Raw genomic sequence first — 22,229 nt, 5'->3', positions numbered from 1 at the left:
CCTATCCAACAACAATAAAAACTACAACAATAAAACAAGGGCAACAAAAGGGAATAAATAAATTAAATAAATACAAAAAAAGAATAGTGTTAAAAAAAAAAACGTGTGTAACCAGGATTCACGACAAGATTCCCACTTGCAGGGGCGATGCTTCACAAGTAGTAAAGCAGGTGCTTCTCCTCTGCCTCTCTGTGTGTCTCTAACTTCTATCAAAAAAAAAAAAAAATTGGCTGACAAAAAACAGTGATGGTGTCATGTAACCACCAAGTTCCTGGTGGGAAAAAAAATTGTTGTGTCTGAGATGAAAGAAATATATAATCCTGAGTCAAGCTGAGGAGAAAGGTCTCATTGGAATAATAATAGTTTTAATATATAATGTAGGCATTAATATATAGAGGTTCTGGTCCCTGCCATTTTTCATCAGATAGACTGTGAAGAAAAGACATAGAGAAGGGTTAGGTAGACAGACTTCACATAACTGCAACTTTCCCTGAAATCATAGCTTTTCTCAAGTGATACCAGAACTCAAACCTAGGTAAACATGGCAAGGAATGTACCTTATCCACTGAGCTATCTATCTCAAGGTCCATAAAAGTTTTTACTATGAAAATCATTGTCCCATTTTCAAAGACTTGTTTATTCATATTGTTATTAAAGAAAGAAAAAGTGTAGAGACCTAGTATATGTAGTGCTGAGGGTTGAACCTGGGACAACATGTATACCAGTTCTTTGCTCTAGGACTGAGTAATCCTATAGACCCAAATATTCTTATTTTCTATTATCATTATCATTATACCAATTCAATCTTTATTCTATTTATGAACAATGTCTCTTAATTGGTCTCCTTAAAATTTATCTTCCTATAATATAAATTAATGGATTATTTCATGATTCAAAAACATTTACTGGCTTCCAATTTCTTATCAAACAAAAATCAGAAGTCACTATGCTGGCCTTCAACTATTTTGCATCCAGGATAATGTTTTAATGTGCATTACTGAGAAGAAATTAAACAAGTTGTGTTAATTTTAATAATAATAATAATAACATAGGACTATGAATTATATTTTTGTCTGCATTTTCTCATTTACTACTCACATGTACTTTGTATACAGAGCCAGCACTTAAATATTTGCATACTAGGGCTAATAGAATTAAATCACTTACCAGGTGATCCCCCCAAAAGAAATTGTGACTCTGAACTCTATTCCCTTTACAATACTATGTAATGTATGCATAAGTGTGTGTGAAATCCCAACCCCACAGTTGGAAATGTCACATAATGAGACCACAATGAGAATTTAAAGAACTGGTTGAGTGGATGACGATGCCTTAGACAAAGTCATCCTGGAAGAAGTCTTGGTAAACTAATAAAGACCTCCACAGAACCAGAGTTAATAATTATGTCCATTTTAATAAAAAGTGAGTTGAATAAATGAATCAGTGAGAACAATCTACAGACACAAAATAACAGAAATGTGCACAGAGAATAATTAATGGAAGAGACAAGAAACCGGTGACCATACTAGAGGACCAGTCAACTACTACACAGAAATAATAAAGGACTCAGAAAAAGAACCTGAATTATAGGTTCAGGGTGTTCATAGTATCTGCAATCCTAGTTTATAGATCTGAAAGGAAAAGTGTTTCTTTGAAATAGAATTATTTTTTCTAGTAATCTAGAACAATGCAGCGATCCACTACTAGTCTGGCTGGTTGCCATGATCAACACTTAAAGGTACTCATTTGAGCACTAGAAGTTAACTTATATGTGCAGTGCATGCCTGGCACCCTCCCTCTGCCTAAGAGGATGGAGTAGTGCTCTGCTAATCTTCCTCTTTCTATAAATCAATCGCAAGACTATGCTTTTTTGTTTTTGTAAAGTCATCAGCCCAAGCCAACATTTTTCACTAAATATGGAGGGACGAGTAGAAAGAAACAGACCATAGAACCAAAGCTTCCCCCAGAGATGGGCCAGGCTTGAAAATGAGCTGCATTCATGGTAAGGAAGACATCCTCCCAGGTGAGTTAACTTAATGAGCCCTCAACTTTTTTTTTTAAGAATTCATTTGAAAAAAAAAAGATGCTTCCTGCCTCCACGAAATGTATAAAAGTAGTATAAACTACTTCCCTTCATTTGAAAATTCTATAGAGATAAGCCATCAGATTTATAAATATTCACTAAAGTCATAAAAAATAGGAAAAAGAATGATGCTAAAACAGCTAAATTGACTCTTTTTTTCTAGTCTTTAATTTTGTTTCTTGCTCTTGATTTACTCTAATAAGGTTACTTTTAGAATTTTTAAGATGGAAAAGCCACAATGGGTAGGCATGTTGTCTGTGAAATGGGAAGAGTTTAATATATATCAACTAGTATGTATGAATGATTATTATATGTATATAATTGAAAAACAAACATCTATTCATTTTATGAACATCCAAAAATAAAAGCAGTAGTAAAGGAGCAAGCTAATTGAAGCAATATCAAAAACAACATTAGAGAAGTATTTTCCCATAAAGTAACTAGAACATTGTGCAGTTTCACTTCCACTTGCTCAAAGTTGAAGTGACCTCTTAAGTTCAATTTCTGGAAAATATCATTGATTAACATACTTGCTGCTTCTAGTATTTATATTCCAGAGAACTGCCAAAAAGCTCAGACAGCATTTAACAAAGACGCACTTTGTGGAAGCTTAAGTCTAGATGCATGGGCTACTTATTTATTCTTGGACTCTTCATAAATTTTCTCTTTGAGTAATGAGTGCTTCACTTCCATATGGAAATTGATCCTCCAGTGTTAATTACAAGTTTCTTCAAAGTTCCCTGAAAATATAAGGAGTAAGGATCCAGGGCTAGACATTTCCATTGGGGAAAATTTAGCATTGTTATGTAGTCTAGAATAAAAAAAAATCTAGCTTCAGGGTAGAGGCAGAAATACAAAGAATATTGCTGGGATGGTTTCCATATCCTCTAATAAAGAAACAGTGAATTACATTACTTTGTTTTCCTTAATTTCCTTATAAACAGGGCAAAAATAGAACATTCTGAAATGTAAAACAGTAAGAGCATTTAATCAGAGTTCTCAAAATAATCCCTCATAAGGAAAGGTACAAAAGCAAAGTAGTGATCAGAGGAAGTAAGTCTTGAGAAAGGGCAATGAAATGATGATGGGGCCATTTTTGAGGACTTAAGAAATGCCTATCTACTAGGTAAATAAAACTGGGGGTAGTGGTGGTGTGATGGTAAAGGTGAACAAATCACATTACTCATTTGGGGAAGGAACGATTCAGAAAAAAAAAGTGTTACAGAGTCAATAGCAGATATTGCAAATGGAGAACAAATGGAATGTCAAGAATTAAGACTAGGAATCTAGTACTGGGAAATATTCAGTGGTATAGTATAGGAATTTCATGCCTGAGGACTCAGCTTCCATCCTGGTCACCTGATAAGCAGAGCTGAGCAATACTCTACTGTCTCTCTATCTCTATGGGGTTTACAGTTAACGGTAGCTATATATATTTTCCCCATATTTGGGAGCTACTCTGCCCTGATCCAGCTTTCTAGTCCTATTCCCAACTCTTGACACTATCTTTCCAGACAATACTCCTAGCCCACCTACATATTATCTGTGAGGCTCAGGCAAAACTTAGTAAAGTCATGGGCCCCTTAGAATATATCTAAAAAGGGGGTCAGGTGGTAGCTCAGCGGGTTACACACAGGTGATGCAAAGCACAAGGGTCAGCTTAAGCATCCCAGTTCGAGCTCCGGCTCCCCACCTGCAGGGGAGTCTCTTCACAAGTGATGAAGCAGGTCTGCAGGTATCTATCTTTCTCTCCCCCTCACTGGCCCCCCCATTTCTCTCTGTCCTAACAATGATGACATCAATAACAACAACAATAACTACAACAACAACAATAAAAAAAAAACCAACAAGGGCAACAAAAGAGAAATAAATAAATATATTTTTTAAAAGAATATATCTAAAGGGAGTCGGGCGGTAGCACAGCGGTTAAGCGCAAGTGGCGCAAAACTCAAGGACCTGCATAAGGATCCCTGTTTGAACCCCCAGCTCCCCACCTGCAGGGGAGTCGCTTCACAGGCGTGAAGCAGGTCTGCAGGTGTCTTTCTTTCTCCCTGTCTTCCTCTCCTCTCTTGATTTTCTCTCTTTCCTATCCAACAACAACGACATCAACAACAACTATAATAACTACAACAATAAAACAAGGGCAACAAAAAGGAATAAATAAATATTTTTTTTAAAAAAAGAATATCTCTAAAATAGACTTCCTAGCTCTTCCAACATAAATACTCCAAATATCATCTGCTATATTTTTACCTTATGTTCCTTATTATTAAACAATTTGTTCTGATTTATATCTTAATGCTTTTCAGCCAACAAGTTATAGATGCTACCATGATGCCAACCTGATTTCCCTAGGCAGATGATATCACCAATGTGTCCTGGAACCCCACCTCACCAGAGCCATACCCCAGTTAGGAAATAAATAAACAGGCTGGGGATATGGATCGATCTGTCATTGCCCATGGCCAGCAGAAAAACAATTAAAGAAGCCAGACCTTCCACCTTCTGCACCCCATGAAGATCTTTGGTCCATACTCCCAGAGGGATTAATAATAGGGAAGCTTCCAATTGAGAGGGTTGGATAGGGAAAGCTGGTGGTGGGAATCATATGGAATTGTAACCCTATTACCCCCACAATATTGTCATAACTATTAAATCACTAATAAAAATAATAAGTATACCTTTTTTGAAAGGGTTGGACAATCAGATGAGGATGTTTTAGGAGCTCATTACTTGGCATTTAGTCTCTATTACTAGCAGCTGCTTCTATACACTAGTTACTTGTAAAGGGCTCCTCTGCCTTGGAATCTCCCTCATGTTCATATCTTGTGATCTGTTGCAGTCTACCCTCAAATGGTGTCTATTTAAGGATATTTCAGTGTAGAAGAATGAGGTAGTTAAGTTAGTTAAATGTCACCCTTTATTTAGAAATATATCTAAGGGAGATCAGCAAGAAGCTGTTTTCTGAGTGAAGTGACTAGAAGTAAAGTAATAAATATCAATGAGGCACTATAACACTGTGCAAATGATGAGAATCTTCTATTTGCAATGTAATATGCACAATCTGTATGGAGATAAAGATACCAGAGGTAATATACCAAGTATCATTTGCTTTTTTTCCCTATAAACCCTCTCTAATCCATAGAACCCTGTGATATTTGCAATTTCATGATCTTGCAGTTATGGAATGGTAAAATTTTAGAGAGATAAAGTGCTTGTGTAAATCACAGCTAAAAGTTAGGAGCTAAATCCAGTCTGTTCGCTTTCATAAGGCACAGTCTTACTTCTTGCACAAAATTCCCTCCCTCACATAAAATCCTCAGTTTAAATTAATACTAACCAAAAACTATGCAACATTAAGTTAATAGATTGGTCTCCCTTATAAAAGTAGATTATTGATCATTGGGACTTACCCATAGGTGGGGACCTAAGAGATAAGTCATGATGTTCTCCACAAGATAAAGACAGAAGTTAGGGGAAGGCTGGCACAATTAAGTAAATGGCTGTAGAGAGAAAGATACAGACTTTGAATAGGGCCATTTGTTTATTGGATTTAATAGTAGGATAGCAGCCAATTTTATTTCATCAATGACTTCCAGTTCCCAAGACACAAAAGGTACTCAGTAAGTATTTCTTGAATTTAATGAAAATGAAAAAAAAGAGATAAAATGGAATTAAAAACAATAGAGATGTGTGTAAAATAATCATTGACTTGAAGCAGCATATGTAGGGAAATAAAGCTAGTGATGACTTATATATCCAAGCAGCCTAAGAGGAAAATGAAAAGGTAAGGATTCTGAACAAATTTAATTCCAATTTAAGCATTAGATATTGTGTAGTTTTAATAGATAAGAGTTGATGTTATGCAATGAGAATCAAAGTAAGAACTATTTGTTCCTTATTCTTCAGAAACTTATTTTTGTGATTAAGGGAAATGATTTGGGAGACAAGAAAAGTTCCTAAGCAGAGGTGGGTAAATTCTGAATGAAAAGTACTTTCTAGGCAAGATTTAATGTTCTAAGTGAAGGTAATAAGGAGGATAGACACTGACTGAAGGCCAGAAGCAATAGAACTAAAAGTTATTCCAAGTGGAATGAAAATTAGCATAGCCAAAATGGAAAAAAAAAACATATAAATATAGACAGATAGTTATAGAAATAATAGCCCATATCTGTGACCTTGGGAGGACTACTGCAGTTTCCAATGGAGGGAATGGGGACACAGAACTCTGGTGGTGTGGTGGAAACAATATGGAATTATATCCCTGATATTGCATAATTTTGTAAATCAATATTAAATCACTAATAGATTGTAGACTTGTGTCTACATGCTGGTTTGTGTAGTCTGTTAATTTGGGGACATTTACAAGACTTTCTCATTTTGCTCTTCTTAGTATATAATCTACATAAATCCAAACACTTTCCAACACTGCTTGTACCCAATCAAAGAAAAAAAGGTAATCTTGAAGTCTTCTTTTGCGCTTATCAGAAATAACTGACAACTGCAAATATTAAAAAGAGGATGATTGCTGGTTGTCATGGAGATGATGAGTGTGACTGATGAATATTACAGAAAGCAGATCTGAACAAGGTATTACTTTTTTTAATTTTTTTACATTTATTTATTTATTTATTTTCCCTTTTGTTGCCCTTGTTTATCGTTGTCATTGTTATTGCTGTCATCGTTGTTGGATAGGACAGAGAGAAATGGAGAGAGGAGGGGAAGACATAGAGGGGGAGAGAAAGACAGACACCTGCAGACCTGCTTCACCACCTGTGAAGCAACTCCCCTGCAGGTGGGGAGCCGGGGGATCGAACTGGGATCCTTATGCAGATCTTTGTGCTTTGCGCCACCTGCGCTTAACCCGCTGATCTCCGCCCGACTCCCATAAGGTATTACTTTTAATAAGTCTCAAGTGAAAATGCACATGATGTGAAATGACTTCTCAGTGTACTGTAGTAGCTTTTGAGAAATACCATTCCCTGTAATATGAAAAGACCTATATGATATTGACAAAATAAGAGTTTCTAAACAATCAACATCCAGAGACTGGGAATAGGGTGGGGTGAGGAATCTGTAATATCTTAGCTCAAGTTCTGAAGGGTTTATTGAGTACACATGTGTAAGCACAGCATTCCTCTTCTATATGAGTTACTCCTGCCAAAAACTTGCCCTTTTAAAAACCTGAACAATGAGCTCTCTCTGCCAAACCTCATCAGAGTGGAGTCTAAGACAACAATCCCCCTGGCTCAGTGAAATATGAATCAAGCCAAAGAAAGGGAAGTGAAACTCTCTCATCTCTATATCCAGTGTAAATACTTTTGAACAGCTACTTTACAGGTGATAAATGTCTTAACTTCAAAAGTTGATATAATACTTTATAACTTTTTAGCAACTGCTTATTTTTAAATTATAAATAACTTGCATGATTCTTCACATCTATATTTTCACAGACAGAATAATATGACTCTTTTTTTTTATCAATCTGCTTAAGGAACAAATCAGTGCATTCTAATGCACTGTTTGTTTGTTTTTACCAGAGTACTGCTCAGCTCTGGCTTATGGTAGAGTGAGGGATTGAACCTGGGACTTCAGAGCCTCAGGCATGAGAGTCTCTTTGCATAGCCATTATGCTACCTACCCCATAGGAAATATATAATGTTACAAGGCCAAAGCATATGTGGTGAAGCATGAATTTTGAATTAAAAAACATTCACATATAAAACTAGTAAGTACGTAATTAAAAAATATATTGAAAGTAAGGAAAAGGGAGGCAAAATACTAATTGAACATATCTCTTGTACAAAGTAGATGTCCACTTTTAAAGTGTTGGTCAGGCTATTACACTTCCTGATTCTTCTTTCTGACTGAAATATATTATTTTGAGCAGTATATCTCTTTAAAAAAAAACACAATTATTTTCTGTAACAAAGATGAAAACTCTGAATCCAAGATTCCAGTGAGAGCATAGAGCATATTAGTCATATTGATTTTAGTCTTTTTCAGACACTTTCATTGTTTCAAGAAATAAGTTGGGAATATCATTTTAAAAAGAGAGAATCTTTAGTTACAGGCTTTGGGATTGGATTTCATAGCATTGTTTTTTCAAACACATTTGTGTAATGTGTTTTCAATGCTATGACTCATACAAACTGAGACACAAAAACAAAAGCATTCCCAAACATTTGAGCAATTGCTACAATCAAACACAAATGTAATGAAAACTTTAGTTAATGTAAAGTACTGAGTCAATTAATTGTCAAGATCTATGTTAGAGACATCAGCATGTGTAAATTTGGATTGCAATAATAAAAATAGGATGTTTGGTTTAAATGTAAAGAAAGCTTATTAAAAGAGAATGAAATTTGATTTTAAAGTGATAAACGATATAAAACAGTAGAGAGGAGGAATAGTATATGCATACAAACATAGGTGCATATACATCAATACATACATATGCATAGGCATACATAGAATGAAAGTCTCTATATCCAGTGAGAAACATACACACACAAACACACAGAAAAAAAACAAAACAAAGCAAAAACAGAGAGAGAATGACAATTCAAATGGCCTGCTCACGCTCCATTTTCAAAATGTTAATAGTATGTGTATTATACATATGACAATTGATAGGGAATGAATTGCCATCAACATGTTTCAAAAATTCAAAAAGGAAATAAAGAGATAGTTTGGAAAAATTTTGTAAGCTTAAAATCATTACCTAATACTGACAACATCAGGCACTGATAGTGATGTTTGTCAATAATAATAAAATAGCAAGGACATTAGTAGAAAAATATATTTTCATTTCTAATAAGACTGATTTATAGAACATTACTAATATATAGCTTTCTTTGCATTAGGACCTACAATCTAAGTTCACTTTAAAGATAAATAATTACAAAAACAGCAAATTCAAAATGTTTGTTTATTATAAGATCTATTAAATTTAGTACCAGCAAGTAAATGACCACATAGTAGTATGGAAATAGGGGAGTAATGTAAACATCTACTTGAAAGATATTAACATTGCTGACCTGAGAATGGTTCACCTATTATATAGTTTGTCATGACAGCTAATCTATATGCTTTAATATAATAAGTCCTTTATATTTAAATTTTATAAATTCCTAAAAACATTGAGTTACTACAGAGTTCTCCTGTAAACCACACCAAATTTGTCATGTTATTTTTACATTTACATGGACGTTTATTAAAATTGGAGAATGCCATGCATTAAAAGGACAAATGTTGAACACAACGCTGTGGAGAAAGAACCCTTCTACATTGGCCCAATCTAAACTGGCCCAACCCTCATGGAAAATTCCAGAGATTTTGTAGAACACTAGGAATAGACTTACCCTATGATCGAACAACTTCTCTCTTGGGGATTTATCCAATAGAATTAAAACGCCTATCCAAAGAGATCTATGTATGCCTATGCTCATAGAAGCATAATTCATATTAGCTCAAACTTGGAAGCACTCCAGATGCAAAATGACAGATGAGTGGCTGATAAAGTTGTGGTACATATATAGAATGGAACACTACTCGGCTGTTAAAAATGATGAAGTCATCTCCTTTGCCTCATATTGATGGAACTTGAAGGAATTCTGTTATATGAGATAAGCCAAGAAAAGAGAAGAGTAAATGCCAAGTGACCTCATCTATAAGTGGGCTTTACTCCCCAGGACATGCCAGGGCCTCTCCTCCTGGCATTTGTACACCTGTAGCTCAGCTTTGGTAAAACTAGCTTTAAAAAACCCATGCTTCTCTGCCCATAAGGACTAGCCTATATTTGTGTCTTTACCTAAAAACAGCCATGTAATAAAACTTTGATTTTCTTAAACCCGTGACAAGCTGCCCCCTGAACAAGCTACTTTTTTAATTACAATAGAATAACACTATGTCAGGCTCTGATAGACTAACATTCATTTAATTCATGGTTTACTGTGTATATGCCTATAGAAACCAACACCTGTAGCTTACTAACCTTTGCAAACGATTTAGTAAACTGAATTTCTTAGTGTAAGATTATGGAAGTGGTTCAATATATACTGATTCACGACTGTTAGACATTAACATAATCATGAACATGGACATAAATAGGCCTCTCAAGTTCTCTGTGTCTCTATGCAATAATAAGTTAATTAATTTGAAAAAGACTTTTCAAAATAAATAAATAAAACCTGTATGTTAGGAGCCGGGCTGTGGCACACATTACCATGAGCAAGGACCTAGGTTCCAACCCCCTCTTTCCACCTGCAGACCAAGGACATTTCACATGTAGTGAAGCAGGACTATAGGCGTAACACACACTCTCTCTCTCTCTCTGCCCTCAATTTCTCTCTGCCCTATCAAATAACACAGAAGGGGGAAAAAGTCACTCTACTAACCAATTAGTTAATTAGACTTTAATTGGCTCGACTATGTTCAAACTTACGTTAGGCTAGTTAGAGGAGAAAAATTCCTTCTTTGAAGGTAATTATGTTCTTGTCAGAACTAAATACCAAAAAAAGTTCAGAAGACAACAAGTGACTGACATTAGAATATCAACTTGAAATGCATAACCAAGATATAAAAATAAAATGATTTTGGTCATGGTCTCCTAGAATAAAGAAATATTTTAGCCAAGATTTGAGGTAAGAAATGATATGACTGGGTACATGTGGTGGCACACCTTGTTAAGTGTACACATTATAGTGTGCAAGGACCCCGGTTCAAGCCCCTGGCCCCTACCTGCAGGTAGAAAGCTTCATGAGTGGTAAAGCAGGACTGCAGGTAGGTGTCTATTTGTCTCTCTCTCCCTCTCTATTTCTGTCTCCCTTTCAATTTATCTCTGTCTCTCTCCAATAATAAATAAATAAAAATATTTTTAAAATAGAAGAGATATGAGTAACATGTATTTCCCAGATAACATAACAATTACTTCATTATTATTACTACTTATCTCACAATTTGAACATATCTTTTTTCCTTTTAAAGAATATATCTGTGCCAAAACACTTACTATTTTTTCTTGAGTGATCTATATACATAGACTAAGGAAGCAATAACAATAACTTTTCAAAAAACAGCTACAGTTCACATTTGTTAATGAAAACATGTACCAACTGACAAGAATACTTTTGGAGCATGTGTTACCAAATTAATTTTATCTCCCCAACAGAGTAGTAAAATCCAGATTCACATATATCTTCTCTCCCCGATAATGAATCTATAACAAACCAAATGTAGGCCTTTATTTTTATTTTTGATGTTAGTCATCAAACCAGCACCAACTAGAACATTTCTTCCCTTGAGACTGAGAAATTGATAATCAGATTTCCATATACTTAATAACGTGAAGACAATTCAGTGTTGCAATTAGTAAAAATGAAGATGATCTAACCTAGTATCTTATACAAACAGTAAAAAAAAACAAATAAACACAACAACAAAAACAACCACCATGTCATAGAGATATTTGCCAGCTCCAGAAGGCATCTTCAGAGATAAGTGTCAAGTCTATGATAAAACTTGTTTTTGTTACAGGGGGTTCAAAATTTTAGAATGATCTTCCCCCTCCGATAGAAAGAGACAGAGATAAAAAGAGACATTATAGTACTGAAGCTCCCTCCAGTGATGTGGAGGCCAGGTTCAAACCTAGATCACCTGCAATGCCAAGCAGATATACTCCTAGATGAGCTATCTCGCCAGCTTTAATAAATCTTTTCATAGCTATTACAAATATATGTGGTGAAATGAAAATATAGTATTAATAAGCAGAACTACATAGCATGAAACTCCCTGACTTAGTTTAAGCTCAACAGTAAAAAATATATTCTCTGGTTTTGAAGAGAAAAAGACAAACGTATAATTCATCTTAGTAACACAAGTTCAGAACGTTAGTTGTTCTGTTGACCTATCACTGCAAACAGAACATATACTTCCTTTGCTTTTGTAACTGTTTATATTCCTGACCTTACTTGACACCAAAATTATTCTGATTAACAATCTTTCACATGTAGACACAAAAACAAGCACTTGGTTTATTTTTGTGCATTTTACCCTGTAAAAATAAGAGATAAATTCATTAGCTCAGAGAGAGAGATGGGGAGAGATAATTTTCCAAGAAGGCCAAGGAAAAGTCACATTATTATTTCTCTAGCTCTTATACTTTGTCTCCACTTAAGCTGATTACTAACCAAAACTTTTTGCATTGCTAGACATTTTTTCATGATTACAAAAACCAGCCAGGAAGATAACAGGAGTCAAACTATTACTCTCCTTTGCAGGACAACTATACTTACAAAGGTGAACCAGAAATGCTGAAATAGGAAATGAGAGTTTTGGTATTAGAGTCATGAAAGTAATAAGTAAATTAAGAAGACTTCATTAATACCATAACAAATTTTCTTAATATAGTCATAGAATAACTATTTTACAAAATGTTTTTATTATTTTCATTTTTCCTTTACAGACATCATTAAAGCTATTAATTCCTACAAAATACAATAGTACTTACATAAGCATAAAATATTAATATAATATACAAATGATCCTAGGCCTACAGACTGATTGGGCCCCAGTAAGCCACCAATTACATTAAAATTATGGCCCTCTCATTATAATATACATATATTGCATCAAAATGACCTTAGGGTTCTCTTGAATCCACAAGATAGTTCACCTGGGAGACGGTAACTGCTTTGTCTTGCATTTCTCCCAGGTTTCAGCCAGGAAACACTGCACTATTTTTGTGTATATGTGTGAAACTCAGGATAGGAATGGGAATTATTTTTGGTGCCAGGTAAGACCAGGAATATAAAGTTACAAAGGCACATCATTGCTTCCAGTGAGAGGTTACTGAGTAACTACAGCTTCCATGCTGTTTTGTTTTTCCTTTTCTCCCTCTGTCTCAGTCTCTCTCTTTCTATTAAAAAAAAAAAATCTGGCTTTAATTAGTGAAGTACCAGAGATAAACAAAAAGCAACAACTAATAACAATATGGGAGGGGCCTTCCCTGTGAAAGGAAAAAGCTACCTAAAGCTGACCCCATGATCAGGTAAAAAAACAGTTTCAGTCTCAGCTCTACCTTTATTGGTTTATATTTGGACACATCTATCCTTACAACTTATTACCCTTATCTCTACATTATTTACACCCCTATCAAAATCATTTTAAAGAATTTTAACAGTTATGACTTTATCAAGACTCAAATAGCCAAAACTATCCATTTCTAGATTTCTGTGTCTCTGGTTTTTCAAAAGTAAAGGATTTCAGAAAGAAGGAAGAAAGGAGAAAGGAAGGAAGGACAACACCTTGCATAGTGTTGCTGGGGTAACTAATCATGAAAATGTACAAATCACCTGTACAAATACAATACTCCTTTCCTTCACCAATTTTCCATTTCATAAATGGACAAATTCCATTTGAAATGGTGGCATTCCAAATCAGTACACATTCATTGTCTCTCACCTACCTCTTGACCCTATTTTTATCTCTGTCTACATCATCTTCCTGTATTTCCTGGCCTTTCTCTTCCAAGGACCAAGGTCTTTTCCCATCTCCCTGACCTGCGCCATCATTTTGTCATACTGTCAGCAGTAACTCCTATAGCCAACTCTGGCTGCTTGGACTGGCCTCAGAGGCCCCAAGGCTGAATAGAATTATAGCAACTGTTGGACCTGAATGGAGCTGCTAACTCCCAATCCGGATCCTTCCTGCTCATCCTCTTTTCTGTCTGGTCTCCTGGGTGCAGGAGAAGCGAAGGCATCGCTGGAGTGATGACATGTGGTTCTCTTCCTTCCCCACCCTTCACATTTTTCTTTCCACGTGCAGAATAAATCGGGTAGCCTCTGACCGCCTTTGCCCTGGCGGTTGTCATGGTTACACAATAGCAGTGGCTCTAGACTCAGAAGTCTCATCTGTTCATCAGAAGTCTCAGACCTACCTTCTTCCCATCACCCTTTCCTACGTCGAGGTCTTTCTCTGTGTGTCTGTCTGCCCCACTTTCCACCCCCTACCTCACACACACTGGCACGCAGAAGAATAATCCTTTTTATCAGGCTAAAGTTGAGACTTTAACCCCTTCCTCCCCACACTTGATTTAAGCAAACTGTACTGACAAATACTGGATAAGAGGAGGCTTGGTTGGTTGACAAAGACGAACCTTTCTAGGGACACTTGCTTTTTAATTCCGGGTTCGCTCGGGGCTAAAAAGCAATTTCACTCTGATCTCTTTAGTTACTTGACTTTCGGGTCCCCGCAGTGGGAGCGCGGCTCTGTCTCAATCCCTTAGTTCATCCTCTCTGATGGACTCCTCCCGTCTCCTCCCGTCTATTCTCCTCCAAACGTTGCGATGCTGGTAGCACAGGAGACTGAGCACAAGCCCTCGAGCTAAGAGGAATCCAGCTGCCTGTGCGGAAAAGGGCTCTTAAACTCCAATGGACAGCCCATTAATGCGTCATCCCGGGAGGAGTGTGGGGTGCGCATTTGGAAAGGGGCGGAAGGCTCTCCCGGGATTTAAATTCACTGGGTTAAATCCCCAGCAGGAGTCAAATCAAGCTTTTCCAAATGGAGCCAAACCCAGGGCTTCCAAGCGGTGCCCTGCTCCAGCAAGAGCGCATTTTGGCCGTGACCGCCTTCCCCAGGCCGCCAGCTGTGCTGCTGATGTGTGACTCAACTTTGCCCGCAGAGTCTGCAAGGATGCTCCGCAACTCCCTCACTAGGGAAAAAAAAAAAAAAAAAGACGCCGCCCATCCCTTCACAAAAACACAAGGAAATCAACCTCCAAGATTTCCTCATCTCCCACCCCACCCCTGCCTCATTCCAGCTGGAGAAGGAGAACACAAGGGCTCGGGAGCCTCAGGTCAAATCCACCCCTAGATGGTCCACACCAGCGCGTCTCCAGATGAACCTGCAAGCGGCGGCCACAGCGCACTTTCAAAGGCACCCTTTGCCTCCTTGGCCGCCGGAAGAGGGGAAAGGAGGCTAGAAGTGGGGGTGGAGGGGATCCTGAGCGCGTCTCGAGAAGAAAACTTTGAGCGCTGTTGGCTGCCAGGAGGTCGGCCAGAGTTGAGTCTGGCAGACAGGCGGCGGCAGCGGCGAGGTGGAACTGCGCCCCTGCCGCCACACTGTCCCCGGAGCCGCGCGCTCCGGCCGCCCGCTTCGGGACGCGCCGGGGACCGGGTCTGTCTCCAACGCACCTACTCTCTGTCCGTTCTGGGCGCTTTCTCCGTCCCGGGACCCTCCATTCAGTATCCTCACATCTTAACCCACCGCCACCCCTGAATCCAGTCACCTCAGCTTAACGCCGCGTCCGCAGCACCCCGCACCCTCCCATTAGAGTAGCAGGTGACCCGAAATTAGGCTTACCTGTAGTGAGCTCTGGTCTGCTTCTCTTTGTCCGATGTCCTTGCAGGGAACTAAGAAGCGGGGGCGGAGGACTTGCAGGCTGTGGGGGTGCGAGGAGGCGACCCGGGGCACCGCGGGAGCTCTTCTGAGCAGCAGTCCCAGCTGAGCCAGCCACCGCGCCGCCGGCGGCCCTGGCTGAGCGCGGAAGCCCGTGCAGCGCAGGCGGCGCCGGGAGGCAGGGGGCGCTGCTGGCTCCCGAGCACCGCGCGGAGACTGGCGGCGAGCGAGGCACCAGCTGGAGTTTTGGGGAGGCGACGGAGGCGAGGAAAGGCACGCTCCGAGCGAGAGGGCGGCTTTTAAAGTTTGTGGTGTGACCGCAGCAGCTGTCCTGTGAAAGACTCAGTCTTTCTAAAAAGGGGATGCTCAGAACGCCGGGGATTACCTCTCCCTTCCGATCTCCTCCCCCAGCCCTCCGCCCCCTTTGCTCTGAACACACCAGACCTCCGTAGCGAGAGAAGTCCATGCCTGTCGGCAAGCAGGCTGTCAACAACGTGGATTAAATGAAGCTCAGGCTGTGCTGAGGGATGTTTTCCCGGACAAGGCACTCTGTCTATAAAAGCAACGTTTGACGTCTGATTCCGCGCCCCAGTGGCTTTAGCACCTGTTTATTTCTCCACTCATTCTATACCATAAAGTTTTTCTACAGATCTGCCGAAAACACATGCGGCATAACCGACCACAAACAGCCTCCTAAAAGCTTCAAACCTCAAAAAGAGTACCTGTATTCCCCCACAGAAAACTCCAGTCCATGGTTAATGTCCCTTGACAGAGCAAGCACCGGGAAGAGGGACAAAGCCTTTCAACAAGAATCTGGCGTCTAGGATGGATCAAACAGGGGTCCAACATATTGTCCTCCTTTTTTCTTTTTACCGGGCCTATAGGACTTACTCATTTGTTCCTATTTCAAGAAGTTCCCTTTTGTAGATTTATGCACACATTGCTTGTGAAATAGGAAACGTTCAGGTAAATGTAGTTGGACCCACATTTTGTGAAGCCTGGAACTTGCGTGTGTTAGAGGTGGAGTTTTTTTTTAATGGAAAATAATTCAGAAATAGTTTTATTCTACAGGCTTTCCAAAAGCATGTGCACATGTGCATTCGTCGTCCAGCTGTCTTCAGGGATATGGAAAAGGTCCCTGCAAATGATAAATCTTAAAGTTTGGGGCATTTTAGGTGCATGATAAACCTTTCTGTAGTGGGAATTCTTAAGTCTGTAATCACACACCTTACACTTATTAGTCCCAATCATAAGGCTAACGTGGGGAAGAACAATAGAAAAGAAACTTTCACAGGGTTCTGGATTTGTCAGCTTGATTTAAGAGCTCAGCTTGTAAGGTCTGAGAGCTCCCTGGGCAAAGGACAGGGGTGTTTTAGTTTGAGGATAGTGAGCAGACAATAGCAACAATGCAAGTACTGGGAGTGGGGAGGAGATTCTTCATTCAGCCTTACATTAGCAGTGGAGGGCTAAGAGCAACAGAAGTTAAATGAGTTACATATTGTTGGTTATGGAATCAGGCTCAAGAGAGACTCAAATTTCCTAACTTTGACCAGTGGGTCTCATGCTGACCCATTTCTATAACCTGGTTTGTCTTTCAACCACTCAAACCCATACATTTCCTCTGGATGCCAGAAGACTTAAAACTCTGTAGACTACTTCGAACTATGCTAATATGTTCTTTTTCCTTTCCCCTAAATACTTATATTTAAAGTCATACCAATCATTTGTATTTAATCATGTCCTTGGTGTATTTATTTTATGTTTGTATACTTTTATATCACTTATGATATGTCCTCTCAATTCAAATGTCAAGCTTTTACTTAAAAAAAAATCTGGAGAGTGAGTGATAGTGGTGTAACCGGTTAAACAGTTAAGCACACATATTACCAAGAGCAAGGAGCCAGGTTCAAGCCCTCACTCCCCACCTGCAAGGAGGACATTTCATGAGCTGTGAAGCAGGTCTGCATGTGTCTATCTTTCTATTTCCCCTCTCTATTTCCCACTCCTCTCTCAATTTCTCTCCATCTATAATAATAATAATAATAATAATATCTGTTTTGCTTCCTATAACATGACTTACTAAGTTTTGCACCTGAGAAATCATAAGTAGATTTTTATTTTTAAAAATGTGTATTAATTTTCTATTTATTGATTCCTATTAATTTTGAAAATCAAATTACATCTCCTATTTGCTACGAGTTCAATCTTTCCCACAAAGCCCCTATAGAATTAATCACATCCTTATGCTTTCCCAAAGCTCTCTAATTTCAGTTATAAGCCTTTTCTATGTAATATAATTTGTTATGCATGCGTTTGAATATCATACAGGTGTTGACTATTTTGTATCTTTGTTCCCTTAACCCCTAAAACAAGGCCCATGAAATTGTATTGAAATGACTTAGTTTGAAGTATCTCTGATTTCCTATTAAGATTGAGTTTACTACAGCATTTTAAACATACTATGAAAGACAACATCTGGAAGCCAAGTCCTGTGCTTCTCTTCATTTTAATTACTCTGAGCATGCAGAAGGCAGAATCAACTACACAGCCCAAAGTTGTGATAAATGACCTCAACTGTGTCCATGACTTTGTAATCCTCAACATATCTCTGTGAGTGTCCTGCATTTGATAGGTCTTTAACAAATATTACTTGAGGGTTAAATAAGTTAATGAAAATAGTGGAGGTGGTGATGATATGCAGTCACTGAATTTATTAATGCATTTCTACTATCTGCATAGAATCCTAAAAGCCTAGTTTCAGAGCCCTTCCTTTAGGAGTCTGAGATTTCCTGTCATCAAAAGCAATTTAGTAATATACACTACAAGGCTGGTACACTATCTGAATTCTAAAAATAAGATTTAGGGAGAAAGGTCTATTTTATATAATTTTAAATATAAGCTTTCTATACTGTTTAGCTTATTCCCAAAGGTGACAGAATTCAACAAGTGATGCTTAATTATATTGAAAGAGACATGCATATCATTAGTTAGAACTACCTGCTTACTGCTGTTATTTAGTATGATAGAAAAGGGAAAACAAAATAAAATAGAACAGAATACTTTCCAGGTGCTCGAAAAAAAAATGCTAAATTAGTAAACTTGTCTTGAGAGTCCAGGTCTTTTTCTATGGCATACCATCTATCTCTATTTAGTGTCACAGAGAGAATCTGAATAAATTATTCTTAGGATATGGTAGTAGATATAAGTTAAATAATGTGAAATATACTATTCCCCAAAGGATTTCATGTCAGTACTGAGTAAAACCAAAGGAAAATATTCTTTTTTAAGTATTTATTAATTCATTTCCCCTTTTTGTTGCCTTATTGTTGTAGTTATTATTGTTTTTGTTGTTAATGATGTGAACGTTGTTGGATAGGACAGAGAGAACTGGAGAGAGGAGGGGAAGACAGAGAGGGGGAGAGAAAGATAGACACCTACAGACCTGCTTCACTGCTTGTGAAGCGACTCCCTTGCAGGTGGGAAGCCAAGGGCTGGAACCGGGATCCTTAAGCCGGTCCTTGCGCTTTGAGCCACCTGCGCTTAACCACTGCGCTACCTCTCAACTCCCCAAAGGAAAATACTCTAATTGTAGAATTTCAAGAATCATCAGTTTGTGTCGGTAGTCAATTGGAGAAGACAGCAGAGATGCGTAAAAGTAGAATAGGGGAGGAAAGGAAAACAAGTAGAATAGGTATATTCTAGGCTTCTCCATCTCCATATATAGTTACCTCGGCCCAGAAAACAGGAGCAATGTAATTACTAGGTCTAGAATTTAAATCTAGCATGATCTCCGAGCATACAGACATGCTTTCAGCAGAAGCTACCAACTTAATGATTCTTTGCCAACAAAATCCTATTTCTCTTGTGCAGCTTTTTATTCACAACTCAAATGTACATTCAGTGAATTTAAAAGAGGTAAATTCTATAGGCAGAAAAAAAAATATTATAAGACTCTGTACACAGAGACAAGGAAAAAAAGAGATAAACCACAGGCCATTTAGTCTTCACTTCTATCAAATTAATCATACTTTGTTCATACATCAAATCTCTCCGCCTTTTAATAAACACTACATTGTGAATGTTTCTCCATGTATTAACATCAGTAACACAGATAAGGAGTTCTGTTACATGAGAAAGCTAGAAAATACATTAGTTTATGTCTAATTAGAACAAGCAATGGCATGAGATGAAAGCAGTTCACCAACCTCTTAATATTCTATTAGGTGTTTCCCCACATAAACTGTTGATACTTTTTTTTTCATCTGTTTCATTTGATCATATCATTCTACTCATCACTGAATCATTAAATAGCTAAATATTATGATCACTGGTGGGAGGAATATACCGGATTTTATCTTTAAATCAGCATTAATTATATATACATGGAACTTAGAAGTGAATGTATTCCTGTTTGTCATCATCAAATAAAGATCGTTTATGACTAGTTAACCAGAATGAAAAGCTGCCAGAACTTTGCTTAATGCCTCTGAGATTTAAATTTATATAAAGTCATAAATAATCATGAATATTGCAGTTTAAGAGAGGACTTAGAATGTTTCTAATGTTTATATTATGCTTGAAGAAACCAAGACAGTGAAGATGAAGTGACTGCCCAGCTCCTTCTGACTCTTGGTTCTACGCACCCCTCTTCAATATAGCACCCTGCTAAGAGCCTTTACTTGAAAAAAGAAAAAAAAAAGAACTATTTTTCAAAACCTTTCCAAGCCGGAATCTTAAGGTTATATTTACTTAGCTGGGTTGGGGTGTGGTGAATAATTAAATTCAGCAGGAATGCACTTCAAAATAAAAATAAAAACATAGCCCAACCTCTTTGGCTCAAGTCCTGAGGCCTCAGAAAAGAAAACCTCCTTGACTATGAACATTCACCAGAGGGTAGAAAAGTGTTCTGTGCCTGATAGCTATTGCACATAGCTATTGCAAAAAAGAAAGTTTCAGATCAAATAAGTAAATATCCTCCTCCTCCTCTTCCTCCTCCTCCTCCTCTCTCTTCTCTTCTTCCTCTTCCTCCTCCTCTCCCTTCTTCACAATTGTCTTATATCAACGAATGATTCCCAAGGAAATCTTTCAATGAAACATCAACTATTCTTCCTATACATCATGTGAGGAAATATATCTTGGGCAGGCGAAATAGCTCACTTGGATAGTTTGCAGCCCAGGCTTAATTCCAACCCTCAATGTACTGGAGGAAATGTCAGTGTTGTGATACAGCCTCACCACCTTCCCAACCCTCACCACCCCACATTTAAAAAACTAGTGTACAGAGGTGAAGCTATGGTGTTGACAGAATAAATAATAGTGAAATATTTTTTGAGTGTTTCTTTCTTCTTCTTTTTCTTTGCTTTTCTTAGTGCCTCACACAGTCACTATGCCACCTTTAGAATGTCCTTCAGATGTACTGTATTCTAAGGGAAAGGAAGAAGAAAAAAATTCATAGGATAACTGAGACAAGACTTATTTGTCTAAAGGTGATGAAACCAAGAAAAATATGCCCTCTTGTGGCCTATTTGTTCTAGTTCTCAACTTATTAGGAATATCCAATTATTTCCTAAAACTTAAACATACCTATATCCTAACTAGAATTAAACTATTCCTTTGTGCAGTTACTAGAGAGAACAGGTCCTTGCAGACAGCAAGAAGGCCTTCCAAAACTTTGTCCAAGGTCATAAGCAGCTGCTAAGCCACAAGAAAATCAGTATCACTAAAAAATAGGGGAGACTTTCCAAAATTTCCCACAGAATCTTATAGATATTATCAAAATACCTTTCAAATAATTGCATTAGATTGGATTTCTTTCTTAAATAGTGAGGTTTGTTTTGGAAAGATTTAACCTATCAGTTTCCACAAATAGGAGAAAATTCATAATTTCCTTTCCTACTGTATTTGTACCTCTAATATTACCTTGACTGTGGGATAAAGCTTATTTTTCCATTTAAAAGTGAAATATATAATGATGCAGCTAAGAAAATATTGATTTTCTCTTTCTTATTTTATAATTTTTTAAACCTTTGTTTATTGGATAGAGATAGCCTGAAATTGAGAAGGAAAGGAGTGATAGAAAAGGAGAGAGACAGAGAGACACTGCAGCCCTGTTTCACCACTCACAAACTTTTCCTCCTGCAGGCGAGGACTAGAGGCTTGAACCTCGGTCCTTGAGCTTTGTAACATGAGTGCTCAACCAGGGAGGCCACCACTTGGCCCTGCAAAATACTGATTTTCATTCTGTGTATATATATATTTTTTTTCTGTGCTTTCCTCCTTGTTTAAACTCAATAAGAAATTTATCAGGTATGTTATATCCCTATGATTTCTCAATTTTATAAATTCCATAATAACTACAAAAAGATGTCCACCATGCTTTTTGTTTGTTTGTTTTTGTAGACAGAGTGAAAGAGACCATGACACTAAAGCTTCCTTCAGTGTGCTGGAAGCTGGACTCAAACCTGGGCTGGGCATATGACAAAGTAGCACACAATCCAAATGAGCTATTTTGCTGGTCCCGTGTTGTATTTTCTTTCTTTCTTTTTTTATTCAATATTTATTTATTTATTTCCTTTTGCTGCCCTTGTTGTTTTATTGTTGTAGTTATTATTGTTATTGGTGTTACTGATGCTGTTGTTGTTGGATAGGACGGAGAGAAATGGAGAGAGGAGGGGAAGACAGAGAGGGGGAGAGAATGATAGACACCTGCAGACCTGCTTCACCACCTGTGAAGTGACTCCCCTGCAGG

The 22,229-nt window shown here is 37.8% G+C and overlaps 1 protein-coding gene across 1 annotated transcript in view; it reads right to left on the bottom strand.

The window, feature by feature from the left end:
• Positions 1 to 15,792, bottom strand: part of SEMA3D (semaphorin 3D) — a 227,712-nt gene extending 211,920 nt beyond the window's left edge. Inside the window, exon 1 of the mRNA XM_007530229.3 lies at positions 15,446 to 15,792. The gene's annotated coding sequence lies outside the window, so the exon portion shown is untranslated. The remainder of the gene's footprint in view (positions 1 to 15,445) is intronic.
• Between the last annotated feature and the right edge of the window lie 6,437 nt (positions 15,793 to 22,229).

The sequence above is a fragment of the Erinaceus europaeus genome, chromosome 8 (assembly GCF_950295315.1).
Source record: "Erinaceus europaeus chromosome 8, mEriEur2.1, whole genome shotgun sequence".
Lineage (NCBI taxonomy): Eukaryota > Metazoa > Chordata > Mammalia > Eulipotyphla > Erinaceidae > Erinaceus > Erinaceus europaeus.
Note: the sequence above shows the minus strand (reverse complement) of the source record. Positions and strands in the feature narration are given on the sequence as shown.